We start from the raw sequence: 14,120 nt of genomic DNA on the forward strand, positions 1-14,120 counted from the left end.
ATGAGTGCCCTGTGGGGCTGGGCATGGGCTGCCTCTGGGTCACGGAGCTGAGATGAGGGTTATGGGAGTGGTCTGTCCTCTCTCTCATCTCGCTGCAGGGGTCAGGATGGGGCAACGAAGGACCTGCAAAATTGCAGACCTGCTCCAACACACGTGACATTAGAGTTCTAGTATTAGAAAAGATTTTTATGATTGACAATTTGTGTGTTGACCACTCCTTTTCTTTTAAAAATAAAATTTCTATTAGATTAAAATATTCTCCGAAGAAGAAAATAATTTGAAAGTTGAAGAAAACTATCAGAGCATGTGAAAGAAAAACATTTAATACACAACAGTGAAATAAACCAAAATGAAGAAAGGGCCAGGACAGAAAGAGAGGGAGAAGGAAAGATTAAAAATAGACTGATTGCAAAGTGTATCTAAACATTTTGTTAAGTGCTGCATTTCCCTCATGCCCACACAGGCCTGAAGAAGATGGTTTTGTAATTCAGGCACAGCCATACCCTGTGGGTTGGGAAGCAACGTGCTTTGGTGAATGGGAACTAGGTGGGAAGGTGGGCACTCCTCCGTGCTACGTGCTTCTCTGCTTAGACTCTGCTGATTGAGTCTAAGACCTGAGGCAACTTCCTTCCACCAGTCGCACTTTCTGAAAGTAAAAGAAGGGTGGTAGCAAACTACTCAACTTTTTAGCCCTCTGCTTCCACCAGGAACAAATCAGGTACAGTGGGATTCGCCTCTGAGGATGGGCTGAATTTCCACCTGGAGATGCCTCTGCTCTTTGTAGAAAGAGGTCGGAAGCCAAATCTTGAGAAAGCTAAAATCAGGTGAGATAAAGCCTCTTCCCCTTAACGTCATTAAAAGGCAACACCTGAAGCACAAGAAATGAGTATAAACCTGCTGTAGTAAGAGAGGGATGGCCATATGTACCCTTGTTCTCGCAGCGGTGCACGGTGGCAGAAGGAGGAGCAGACAGACAGGCAGGCTTGCAGGGGCTCAGAAAAGATCCCCTGGAGAGAGATGACTGTGTACAACCCTCCAATGGTTGTTAATAATACAAGAATGGTAATAAAGACATGCACAACAGGGTACCAGTTCCACAGCTCCTCTAAGAGTAGTCTGAACGTCTTCGCCAGAGTGTCTAAAAGAGGAACTTGAACTCCTCAGGGAAAAATTTGCATGGTACCCACCAGTGGCATCAGACCTATGTGCTGGTAATGGTGGAAAGCACTTTGTGAATTGGTATCTGCACATTTACAGATAGATATCTATGAGACGCCTAAAATAGGTGCCATCAAGCTGTTCTAGCACACTGGACATTAGGGACTAGAGAAGAAACTAGCAGCAAAGGTGTTAGCATTGTATTGCAGCTGGGAACTTGACAGAACAGGTTGACTCCCACCTCTCTACAACCTTCTTTCAGATAGTTGTAGAGCGCAATAAGGTCTCCCCTGAACCTCCTTTTCTCCAGGCTGAGCAACCCCAGTTCCCTCAGCTGTTCCTCATAAGATGCATGCTCCAGACCCCTCAACAGTTTCATTGCTCTTCTTTGGACACGCTCCAATGCCTTAATGTCCTTCTTGTGGTGAGGGGCCCAAAACTATCTAACAAGGACATCTCACTTCTGCTGAACAGTCCAGCAGGATTATGCTGGCAATTAGGAAATAAAATATAATCGTAAATGTCCAAAATCAAAAGCAAGCCAAATGTCTGAGACAAGCTGGAACTTATCTAGACACAGGACAACATCTCTCTATGTAGGCCACCACCACCTCCAGACTGTTTTGCTTTCTCCTGAAACATGAAGACAATCTGTCTGTTTGCCTATTTTTTTTTTTTTTTAATGTGTGTTGAATGGCTTGGCCGATAGCTGTGAAACAATATTTAGCTATTGGCAAAAGCAGCTTTTATTTACTCTGGTAACTGTATTTTCATATACTGCATTTTTCTGCCTTTGTATTTTGAGCAAGTAATCTCCACGGGGTGTGTGTGTGTGTGTGTGTGTGTGTCACAATTCTCACCCGCTCAAACTCTCAAGTCCGCTGCACCTGCATGTGGCATGGAGACAGTCGCCCTGTGAGCTGTTGGATTAAAGTATGGTAGCATTTTCTTCTGCAGAATGAACTTGCCTTATTCTCCTTTGGAACATGCTCTACCATGCCACATTTGTGCTAATTACATTATTCCAGTGGTCTCAGGAGTCCTTTGGAAAACAAGAAGTGCCAATGTTAGTGGCACAAAGGCATTTAGTCTTTATTGGCTACTGTTTTCCATGGGCATAACGCTAAAGCTGAACAAATAGGCCAGCCCTAAACGCACACAAATCCTACCATCAGCAGCTTAGAGCCGCCAGACTCGGTTCTGCCTCGAGCAGGTGGCAGGGGGAGGTTTGCAGGGTCCCCCCCCCCAGGCACAACGAGAGGGCATCTTGGTGCAAGCCCAGGTGTCTCAGGAGGACCCGCAGTTACGAACAAGCACAACATTTGCACACCGCATGGATCAAGGACTTTGCATTGGAAATGGAGGGATCCCAGGCAGACTGTTCCACTCCCTGTGCCCCATGAACCCTTCCTGTGAGATGGACCCTCCTGGGGGCTTTGAAACCAGAAGATGAACACTACGGTGTAAGTGTTCCCATCTGAAAGAGCGTATGAGGAACACAGCGGCCTGGCACAAGGCTTCCTAACCTTAGGCACAAGGCCTAAACCACGACGCCGCTGTGTTAGGAAAGCAATACGAAGAACCCACATTTTCCTTCAGCACTCCACCTAATAAGAAATAATACTTAATTGCTATATAACACTTCCCAGACTCCCGAGTGCTTTGCAAAAGGGATCCGTGTCAGATGAGGACACAGAAACAAAAAGCATGGAATGCCATCCCCTGGGTCACCGAGCTCCCCTGTTTCAGCTCTAGCCACTGATTCCCAGTGCTTAAGTGGGGTAGCACTCCTGCAAGACTATGGGGGACCTGATGCTCTTTCAGGTGTGATTTTGGCTGCCCTGAGAGTCCTAGCCTGTGCCCAGTACATGGAACTGGGAAACGACAGGGACACTGCTGGCGTTGAGTATAAGGGCATAGAAACTTTACAGGAACACCCGAATGTTTACTTATCTTTAGCATCTAATAATAATCTATATATTTATTTCCTGACTACGCTTATCCAGAGAACATCATTCTTACTGTTCCATGGATGAGAAACGTCAGCTTTCTCGCCTCCAGAAGGGCTAGTGATGCAGGCACAGTCTGTAGGGGAAAGAGGCTTGTGCTCACTCCCCCACAGCCCAGGCAAGCAGCCCTCCTCTCTCCAGCCCTTCCTGCCTCACATTGTAAGCAAACCCACACACGGTTGCCTGCAGAAGAGCTCTCAGAGGCTATAGAACAGGCATCACTATTTGTCCCTTAAAGCAGTAATAGAAAGCTAATTAGATGGCAAGTAAACTGCACAAAAAGGGAGCGAAAAAAAAAGAAAAAAGAAAGGAGTGAAAATGGAGTTTCATTTGACCATACAAATAGACAAAGAGGTAAAACTTGGGTAACAGCAGAGGGGTTTGAAACAGCTTTTGGTGCATTCAGTCTATTGCCTCTTCACTCCGGTGGAAAAGATCGCATATATCATCTTACAATGTTTATTGTTCTAAATAAAGACCTACACCAATGGAGCTCTCACACTGACTTCATACTCCATTGTATTGGCTTCTTGCTAACACTTATCAGCTGAAACAACATTATAACAGCGCACAGTCCAGAAGAGTGTATTTTACGATGCCACTAGAAGACTCTGTGTGTGTGTGTGTGTTGGGGGAAATACACTTTTTTTTTAATAAAAATCTAGAAAGAATAAGATGGTAGTGTCGTGCTTTAAACCCAGCCGGCGGCTAGGACCACACAGCCTCACCTCTCTTCACCCCCCAAGAAGGGTAGGGAGAAGAGGGAGGAAAGGAGGGGAAAGGAAAAAAAAAACTTGTGGGTTGAGATAAAGATGGTTTAATAGAACAATATCAGAAAAGCAAAACAACAATAATAATAGCAATAATAAGAATGACACAAGTCACTCTCACCGTCTGGTGGCACCGTCCTGAGCAGTGATCCCGAGTACCCACCACATGGCTGACCCCATTTATATACTGAGCATGACACCTATGGTACGGAACATTCCACTGGCCATTCCACTGTTCTGTCTGGGCCTCTTCTCAGCCTCTATGGGAAGCTGAAAAACAGTCCTTGAAAAGTATAAACATCACCTGGCAACAACTAAAACAATATGTATTATTGACGTTCCTTTCATACCAAATCTGAAACACAAAAACCACTAGAATGAAAATTAACTCTGTCCCAGGGGAAACCAGGACAGGTAGTACAAAAGCCAGCAACCTCTAATAATTGGAGCCAGACCTGCCGGTTGAGCAGAGGTAGATACTGACACACAATGGTTTTGCAAATCTACAAGTTAATAAGTTTGGACTTTTCTAGTTACAGCAAGTGGACTCCTTTCAGGACATGCAAAGGACAAAAGACACAGGAAGGGTGAAACTTCTGCATATTTTCCTTACAGTTTCTCAGGTGTATGCCCTGTGAGCAAGGGTGTGTGATTGCCTGAGCACGAGAGGATGAAGCCCTGGAGATCCATGACAGAACAGTCTTTGCCATTGTTTTACCACATTCCAGTAACAAAGGTAGAGTTGCAGGGAAAAGCATGGAGAAATTCTGCTACTGTTCGGTCCACAAAACAATCATGACCCCGCTGTCAATATGAGAAGTGGTGTTCCAGTTTTCTCTGACTCTGTAACTTAAGTTACTACTTACAAGCTATGAGAGTTCAAATATCCGCTGTTGGCAGTGCCTGAGCAGTCAGGCTGTTTGCTGCAGGCTAGTGAATTAAGGGTGCGAAGGTTTTAATGTAAACACCGGTCAAACAAAAAGGTCTGGATCCATTGCAGTTGGACCAGCGATGCAGGAACTCCCGTGTGTCACGCAGCACCTTTAGTGGTCTGCATCACAGTGCACGTGATGCCATGAGGCCTTAGGAAAACACAGTCGGCAAACTGACCCCTCAGAGCTTGTGAGGGCGATGGACTGAACGGAGAAGTGTATGATGGAGCACAGAAAAAAGCAAATAACAGTTTATTTGCACATTTCTTTCATGTGGTGTAGGATCCGTGTCAATTGTGTGGCCTACACACAAACTCAAAACATAAACACCTCTTCTTAAGACGGAGTAGTCGCAGCCTAGCCAAGTTTTATTAATGCTAACCAGTAAACAAAAGCAGTTGATCTAAAGCTACAAATGTGTATATACACTAAACCAGTTAGCTTGTGCTTAATTTAAAGCATATGGTTAGTCACTCATATGATAAAGCGCTTTCTTGGATCAGGGTCAAGATGTCATTCTGGGGCAACAATGAGACACCCTATAGATCTGGAGAAGTTCTACAGAATAAAGTGGATTTACTCAAAAAGTGCCCTAAGGAGCAGGATGCCTATGAGAGAGCATTCCCTGTCACCCTTCCTTTCAGACTTACAAACACTCAGCTTGCCCATATTCGAATAAATAGTGTCGTCAGCTGAGAAAAGCAGCTATCTGAGAGCCTCTGTGTACATCACACATTCCCAGCAGCAGGGAGAACAAAGGGTGAGTTTAGAAAACTGCAAATTTGGTTCAGTTCAGAGTAAAAAGAGATGTGCTACTGAGCCTTCCTAGATTCCTTTCTCTTCCAAATGTTCCCCAATTATACGTAATATTTCCCAATTATATATAATTTTCCCGTTAAGTACCACAAGTGTTTTATTATGGGCTCTGGAAACTGACCCTAAAGGAATTACTTGACATTTTTTCCTTAAATGAAACGAAACAAATTTTCTTTCCTAAATTGAAACATAGGTTTCTGATGGATTCTACTATTCCATAAACAAATCTAAGCTGATTTAATTGCTCTTGAATAAGCTAATACAAACTCCATTTCTGGCTTAGCTGTAATCAGAGTTAATAAACAAAGTAAGAAGGCAGAACTGGAACAGATCTCTGGGTCATTGATCCGAGTCCTTTGCCACCAACTTCGATGTTGTGTTTTCCCTTTCGTTAACTCATCAGGCTCTGACAACCGCAATGCCTTAGATGATAGACTTGATGGCTTTCACCCCCAAATGAAAGTCGCTTCCTCAAGGCGATTCCAAGGCAATGGCAGGATAAAATTCAAGTAGCCTGAGTCTCAGTCACTTGCTCTGTTATAGTGCCAAAAAGCCAACATGTCCAAAATAATGTTGAAGGTGGATCATGCTCGTAGGCTATATAGGGGAAGAAAATTGTATTTTCTTTTTCCAATTCACTGGAATTCTCATGAGAGAACAGTGACCAAGATAAAAGCTCAGCAAAGACAAATAAAGCAAGAACTCCACCTCTTCTTCAAAAGATGTGAAAATAATGTCAACTGGAGAGGGCTTTGTTTTGCTTTTGCTTTCTCTACAGCACAGAGAATGTTAACGAATTACACTGTTAACTGGGACATAATCTTGTCTGTAAGGGATCAGGGGAAATTTAGATGTGGGACTATTTCAGATAATGAGAGGCAATTGGGAGTTTTTGGAAGAGTTGAGAAGTTGGCATGTAGAAATAATAATTATAGATTATACAGTATTTACTAAGAAATGCTATGGAAGAAACCTCTGGTTTCTGTGAACCTTGGTAGAAAGGAAATTGGGATACCTGGTGTTAAAATCTCCTCAAATCCCTCAAAGCTTTAGTGAAGATCTAATGCTTTGGCTGGCACACTGGAGTTTGCTTAGCTGGTACAAATCATATTTCCAGGAAAATTTGTACATTGCACTCCCAGATGTCAGCCAGATGATACAAGGATTTTTTTTGGCTTGGAAGCTTCTTTTCTCCTTTTCTGTTTTCCTTAAGAAGAAAAGAATTGCTTGTGTGCTGTTTACAAAGATTTCAGCATGATGTCTACTATTTTAGCCACTAACACAAACAACCTTGACAATCAGAATGTATTTTTTTCATCCTTCTTCATCCAGACAAGTAAGCAGTCATCAATTACAATCCCACACATGAAATACAAATTTAGCACTACGGAAATGAAAACTAAAGCAATTTGTACCTTTACTATTCCAAAGGGATTCATTCTTGCTCTGTTTACTATGAAATATTTCCTCTCTTGAAGTCAAAGTTATATCAATGTCACCGACCTTAAGTTGAATCATAGTAAGAAGATGATATCCTGGCATTCCTGGCATCATCTCCTCATTACTGAGCTTGCTAGTTAGGATGTCTTTTAAAACAATGCTCAAGCATTTGTTTTCCGCAGGTTGCAGTCCAGCTTGATTTATTTGAGTTGATAACACCAAATTTAATAGCAAAAAATACATTTTGGAAAACCTGATTTTTAACTGATATCCAGTAAACAAATTTACTTTATCAGCAAAATAGTTTAAAATGTTTCTTTACCCACTACATAATCATTCTTAATAATAACTGTGTCATTATACTAACAGAAAAAAAAGCTAAAATGCAAGAGCATATAATGTCTGTAGGAGCATAGGTTTCTGTGTACCTTATCGCGAACAGCTTGAAAACAGAAAGACGGTTCCGATCAAAAATTGTTATTTCACTTCCACTTGCCACAGAAATAACCAAAATATTAATATGGGTGTTCTTCTACTGCAGTGGTCTGCCATTTTCCCTATTTATGTAGGTATTGGTCCCCAGTAGCGCAGCATTTCCCCCCCACATGGACATGCACACATATGTACACGTATGCACTGATCCCAGTGTGTTATAAACTGGCAGGGTAAGTAGCGGAGGTGAGCTCTGCGTCATGTTGGCTCTCACAGGAAACCACGCCACATATGATGTCATGGAAACGTTATAAATGGTGCACCTCAATCCCCAACACACCCAAAGGGACTCTGTGTTTTCACTGCTGGAGTGTACATTTGGGCGTACAGGCACAGTTATGCCAAGCCTCTCCATGCTTCCTTGTGTCCAAGATCAGAAATGTTATCACCCCACTGCCCGACCCCCATGTCTTAATACACCGCTGCAACTCCAAACCAGCTCCAGCGCGGTGGACGATGCTGCTCCCGATTTATGCTCATTTAAATGGAGGAGGCTTTGGTTGAAGAGGTGCCTGTGCCACATGGTGCTCCCACACCCTCTCCCCCACAAACCTTTGCAACGCCATTCCACTGCTCTCCTCCTCCTCTTTTAGAACTCCTCCTAGTGATGACAATGTAGGCAGTTAGCACCAATTCTGCTCATTCTTGCTCCTTGTTTCTCTTCTTCTCTCTGATCTGCCCTACCTACTGCCTCTTGTTTTCCACACATACTGCTTGCAACAGGGATCACCTTTGGGCTGGTCCTGCACAAGCCAAATTCAGTGGGGCCCTGAAACAGTGTTAGCCTGCCTGGGCACTAAGGACCATGCTCATCCTCCTTTATTTCAGGGAGTTAATGGAGATGCCTAATTTGGGAGTGTGTCCACACTGCAGCGGTTCTGTCCCCATTGAGGTGAAAAAGGCATTTTGTCAAGAGGATTAAGCCTTGCTAAGGTGCGGAGAGGTTTCAAAGTGCTTGTCTCGCTCCATGGTCTAGAGAAGAAGCCTAAAGCATATATGCCTCACAGAGCATCATAAATTAGGTGGGATACTCTGGGGCTTATGTAACAAATATAAAATCCTCCGTGTACCACATCACCACTCCACAATAACTACCCTCCCTGTGGAGGGCTCTGTTACAGTAGCACAGTGACGCTAATTTTGTGTGATGGGCTGGCATGGAACTATCATCATCCTCATTTTCCATGAACAAGAGGCCAGAATTTGAATCCAAACCCTGGTGGGTTTTTCTGTACAGTATTTCAAATTGGTGTATTTAGATGGGCAAATCAGAGCCACTGTGTTAGTGCACAGGATATTTGGCTGAACCTGATGTCTCTATTTTTGAGCATATGGTTTATTGAATTGTAATACTTTTCAAGATAATTCTGACTGCCCTATTCTGAAGGATTTGTATTCTCAAGTAGAACACGCACAAGAATAAAGATTTTGATTGCAGCTTTAATATCAAAGTAATGTGTTTCAATTGACTAAGCAGGCCACTAACAATTTAGATAAAGGGATGCAATATAACAATTAATGAGCTATACACAGATTCCTCATTGTTCATTAACCCTTCAGAGGCTGCATATCTGCATATATCCTATGTTTTCCCTTTGTTTTGCCAGCTCTCTAAAAGATGGCAGAGTTCTCAAAATACGCTGCTAAGAGGTTGTTTTAATGTATGGTAAGTGATACGCATACACATTATGAAATAATATGTACAAAGCTCTGGTAATGGTCCTAACAGAAGTAATGGAATTTACTGTAATTTCTACAGGGTGAAATTTTAGTTAATATCCATTATAAAATCAGCTATCTCAAGCAGAGCTGGGTTTGCAAGATCAGTCAGCCTGGGGCAAAACTCTACTTGAAAGAGCAGCAGGATAGGAAAGCTTTCAGGGAATGGGTTACCCACTCCCTTATACTTGACTTCAGCCCCAGCAAAAACGAAAACAACCCAAGGCCTGCTCTATTTGTGCATGCAAGATTTTTCTTTAGCAGCGTGGTAAACACCTTGTGCTATTGTTGCACATGTTGCAACATCTGGTACGCTCTGGAGACATCCAGATTTGGTAGTCAGGCAATTTCATGAGAACCATTGGTTTCCTCATTTAGTTCTTAGCCCTTGTGTGTTGGTGGTAAAAAGGCTGGAATTATGAACCCTAGAAAGTGTGAAGATGTTTTTGTCACAATAATTCAGATTTTTTCTTCCCTTTTCTTTTCCTGACTCTGCCAAGCCTTCTTCATGAGGTCCTTGGAGTGGGAGCATTAGAACGTGGTGCCACGGCCATTTCTCTCTTGGGATGTTCTCATTCCTCCCTATTCTTTTGGCTCTATTTGCATATTTGCTTGATTATTTGACAGAGCCTTTTAGGTTGGAAACGGCAAATATACATAGCTGCATATTAGCTGGGGTAAATAAAAGTATTTCTACTGATGATAGGGGAAATATAACTTTTTACCAATTCAGAACTGTTCATCACTGAATTTGACATTCAGGTGACCTACATACAAATGACACAAAATTATCAGCCCTGTTTTCCAAATGGGGAACAGAGGATGAGGCATATTAAAGCGATTTTCCCAAGGACATATCGTGAGTCTTTAACCAAGCCAGAGCTCAAGCAAAAGGCTCCTGGAGGCCACCCAGCATCCCATCCTCCTGGCAACTGAAGACACTAAAAGGCTATAAAAGTGTATGAGACAACTAAGTGAATCATGTCCGTAATTCATTCACTTGAGCTTTGTTTTCATTCATAAACTCATCAAAGATCAGAGCCCCTGGAGTGAATTATAGTCCCGTGCTCACTGAAAAGCTGTTTGTTAATCTCAAACAGACCTTTGCCTTTATGGCTATGAAGCGGGTGCAGTTAATATACTTTCATTTACCTTTTTACTGCTAGCTCAGATATTGATGATGTCAGCTGCATTCCCACCTGTACGACTAGGGAATACCTGGACAGACCAGTATCCCACCTGCACGGTGAATGGATTACCTTTTCCGCAGTGCTTGTGCAAATGTAATCCCAAACCCATGGAAGTCAGTAGTTAGAGGGCCATCAAATTGAATGGATTTTGGATCATGTCCACTCTTTCTAGTCCTAAAACACCCACCTCTGTATTGACCAGACCAACATTACTCCATATTCGCATACAGATATGAAATTGCCTCCTTTAGCTTTTCATTTGAGCCAAAGTAAGTTGGGTGTGGAGGAGTCTGCAGGGCAGGAGCTAGTTTTCTCTTCCCTGTGGAGCAAAGGAGTCCAAGAAGAGCCGCTCTGTGGCCCTGCCATCTGCACAGCTCACGGAGCAATCCTTTTGCAAACTAACGGTTCAGCCTAGGCAAGTTCTTGTAATTTTTCCCTAGACATAGAAGAAAGGTTTTGCGGTCACAGAGGACCAGACTCCCTTGCCCTGAATAGAACTTTACTCAGTGACCTGTCCTGGCTGTAGTAAAGGTACAAAATATTTCCTTAAAAAAAGTACTTTCTCATAAAATATAAAATGCCTGGCATCTTGGTCTGAAAGTATTTCTAGTTGCTTTTGAAGGAAATTAATACTGAAGGAAATTAAGAGTGCATTATCACAGGAGATCGTGGCTATGCAGATGCCTGTGGCTTTCTGATATATGTGCATGGTACCTATTTCAGTTTTTTCATGTACCATTTGTATGTATGTCACATATTTCATTGTTCTTGAGGCTCACCAGTACCTTGAAATTATAAATTTTTATTTCAAAATGTTTGATACAACTAAAAAAATTCAAGGCGGACGGTAACAATATTCAAGGTGGACACAGGCACAAGCAAATAAAAAAGGAGACAGACAAAAAATAACCCATCGTTTTAGAGTTGGGGTTCTTGACTACTTCGGAAAAAAGGATTTCAGAAAAAATCCTACTCTGCATTTTTTCCCCTGGTACATCAAAGTTAAAAATCAAATCAATACCATCTTAGTATTAGACAGTGGTGACAGCATGCGGACATCAGTGCTGTAATTAAAAAGCCATTCAGCTCAGTTGGTAAAATGTAATTTTAGCCGTAGTCACTGGCTGTTTCCAAGCAATCTATTTACCCCAAAATGTCCTCAGGCATGGACTGAAGAGTGTGAAATGATCGAGTTTTAGTTATCCTCATACATAACAAATTTCAATTATAATTCCTACTGTAAAAAATGTTATAATAATATTACACTGAAATCCCTGCGCTAACTGGCACTGGGGATAGAAGAGCAGAAAGAAACTTTCTCTGCTTTACTGCTCCCATTAGTCTCATTTTACATGGGACTTCTTCCCTGAGCCTGCATGGGGACTAACCCCAGCTCCTGACCGAGGCACCATCCTGTGCTGCCCCAGTCCTTGGCCCATGCCAGAGATGACATGCAAGATGACACTGTGAGACTTCCCTGTGCTCTCATAGGGACCGTCAGAAGAATGTCCCTCATCACTTAAAGACTGGCAGAGCTCTGGCTTTAGATACCGCTCACAGAAAAAAGCTTAGGGCCACTCATTAAAGTAGCAGCTAAATTAATGGTAAGCAAAGTTCAGTAAAATGCATATAGCATTTAACTTTCTAAGCTAAAACTATCAACCAATTAAATCAAATAGCATGGCTGAATTAAATATTAAACTTATTTACAGTTAAGAAAACTGAGGCAGAAAATCAAAAGGCCAGTTTCAAGGGTGGTCCCTCAGGACTGCTCTACAGTTGGCACTTCTTTTGGGTTTACTTCTTTCTAAAATGCTGTGTGCCCACAAGCAACCTTGTCATGGTTGTAAATCATCTGATATTCTACTGCACAATATGAAACCCAGGGAGATGGACCAGCCCTTAGCACTGCAGGGGTGACTGCATCCCCATCCCCATCCCCGTCCCTATGCCCATCCCCATCCCTGTGCCCATCCCATGCACTGACTGCACATCTGCTGGCTCCTCCTGCTGCTTGGCCGGCTCCTGGGGTCCTTCCTGCCCTTCCATTTTATTGTCCTGCCATGGACTTATCCTGGTGGGAGTCACCTGGCTGCTTTAAAAGCGAGTGCTGCTTTGGGACCCTGGGCTGTCCTTCTTCTATTTACTCAGCAGTCAAATTCACTGTGTCTCCAACCCCCTCACTCTGCAGGGTGATAGGACACCCTCCCCTCTCACTCACAGCAAAACCGGTTACTCCAACATGTGAAAGTGAGGGTGTACAGGCTTTTGGAGTCATTTATAAGCATATTCCAGAGGCTGAGAAGACTTCTGCCAGTCCTCAGACGGTCTGTTGCTGTGTTAGGTAGGTAGCTGCTCTACCTGCCAAGGGTTTCACCGCTCACCCCTCCGCATCCTGGTGGGGCTGAACACGATGCAGGCCAGGAGACTGGTTTTGAAAGCCAGAGCTTATTGCTTTGATGAATCCAAAAGCTGGCAGAGACTTGGAGATCCAGCAGGTCCCCAAATCGCAGCTTGGACTGGTTGGCACAGGAAATGTAAATGCAGTAGTAAAAGCAATCATTTGTGGTAAATATGGAATAGAAGTTCCTTTTTTCCAGGAAGGGCAGAAGTAAAAGTAGAAGCAGTAAGATACTATATTTGCTTAATTCTGTGCTAGACCTTACAGGGAAAAGAGGAGATTTTCAGATAAAAAGACAAATCACACTGCAATATGCAGTGCAAATGCATATGCAACTTGGCATTACCTACGCTCCACTCTTGTCATGGTAGCTATTATTTTCTCACCTCTGCCCAGTGAGCCTGGCACTATCAAAAGTAGTGGTGGGTGGCTAGGAATACCATGCGTGTTACAAGGCAGATGGTTTAAAGGACGGCCACTTCGACTGTAGTGTCAGATAAAAAATCTAGAACCACTTTGCTGCCTCTCAGTTTCACCGGCGCCCTCAACCTCGAGCCGCCGCGTGGTGCAATGAGCTAAACGGGCCAAATCTTACAGCGCAGAGGTTTCCAGAGAGGTTTTAAGGCCCTTCCCTTTGGGCTGCAGTAGAATGCAGGTTGTTATTGTACGCTGCATCTTATGCTGACCTGTGCTTGTTAAAAAGTGAGAAGGCAAGTTAGAGGGTGCCCTAATCTGGCATGCAGCTGACTCCTGTTCCCGTAGCAGAGAGGAGGCACCAGGCAAGCAACAGCAAGGCGAATTTTCTTAGTTTCTCATTGCCTCTCTTTGCAGAACTCTTCCCTCCTTTGGGGGAGATGCTGCACTGTAGCATCCTTCAAAGGAAGGTCAGCTTGCAGAAACACACATACAATTACTGGCCAGTCTCTGCTGCTTCTTTTTAGCCAGCCAAGTTCCTAACAACCCTATTACACCTGGCATTTTTTCCATCCTCAAAAGTTGCCACGAGTGCTCTGTTTCCTCTCCTTGTGCGTTTCTTTTTTGTGACAGTTCAGAGGATCTAGCACAATGGGGATCTTGAAATCTCTCTCACAGTTTACCACGGCCAAGCTCACCGAAACCTGAGAAGAACAAGCATTCCCACATGTATGAAAAAATCACAATTTTATCATTGTTTGCATGGCCAGGTTAAAATT

Source organism: Vanellus vanellus (genome assembly GCF_965231255.1).
Source record: "Vanellus vanellus genome assembly, chromosome: 3".
NCBI lineage: Eukaryota > Metazoa > Chordata > Aves > Charadriiformes > Charadriidae > Vanellus > Vanellus vanellus.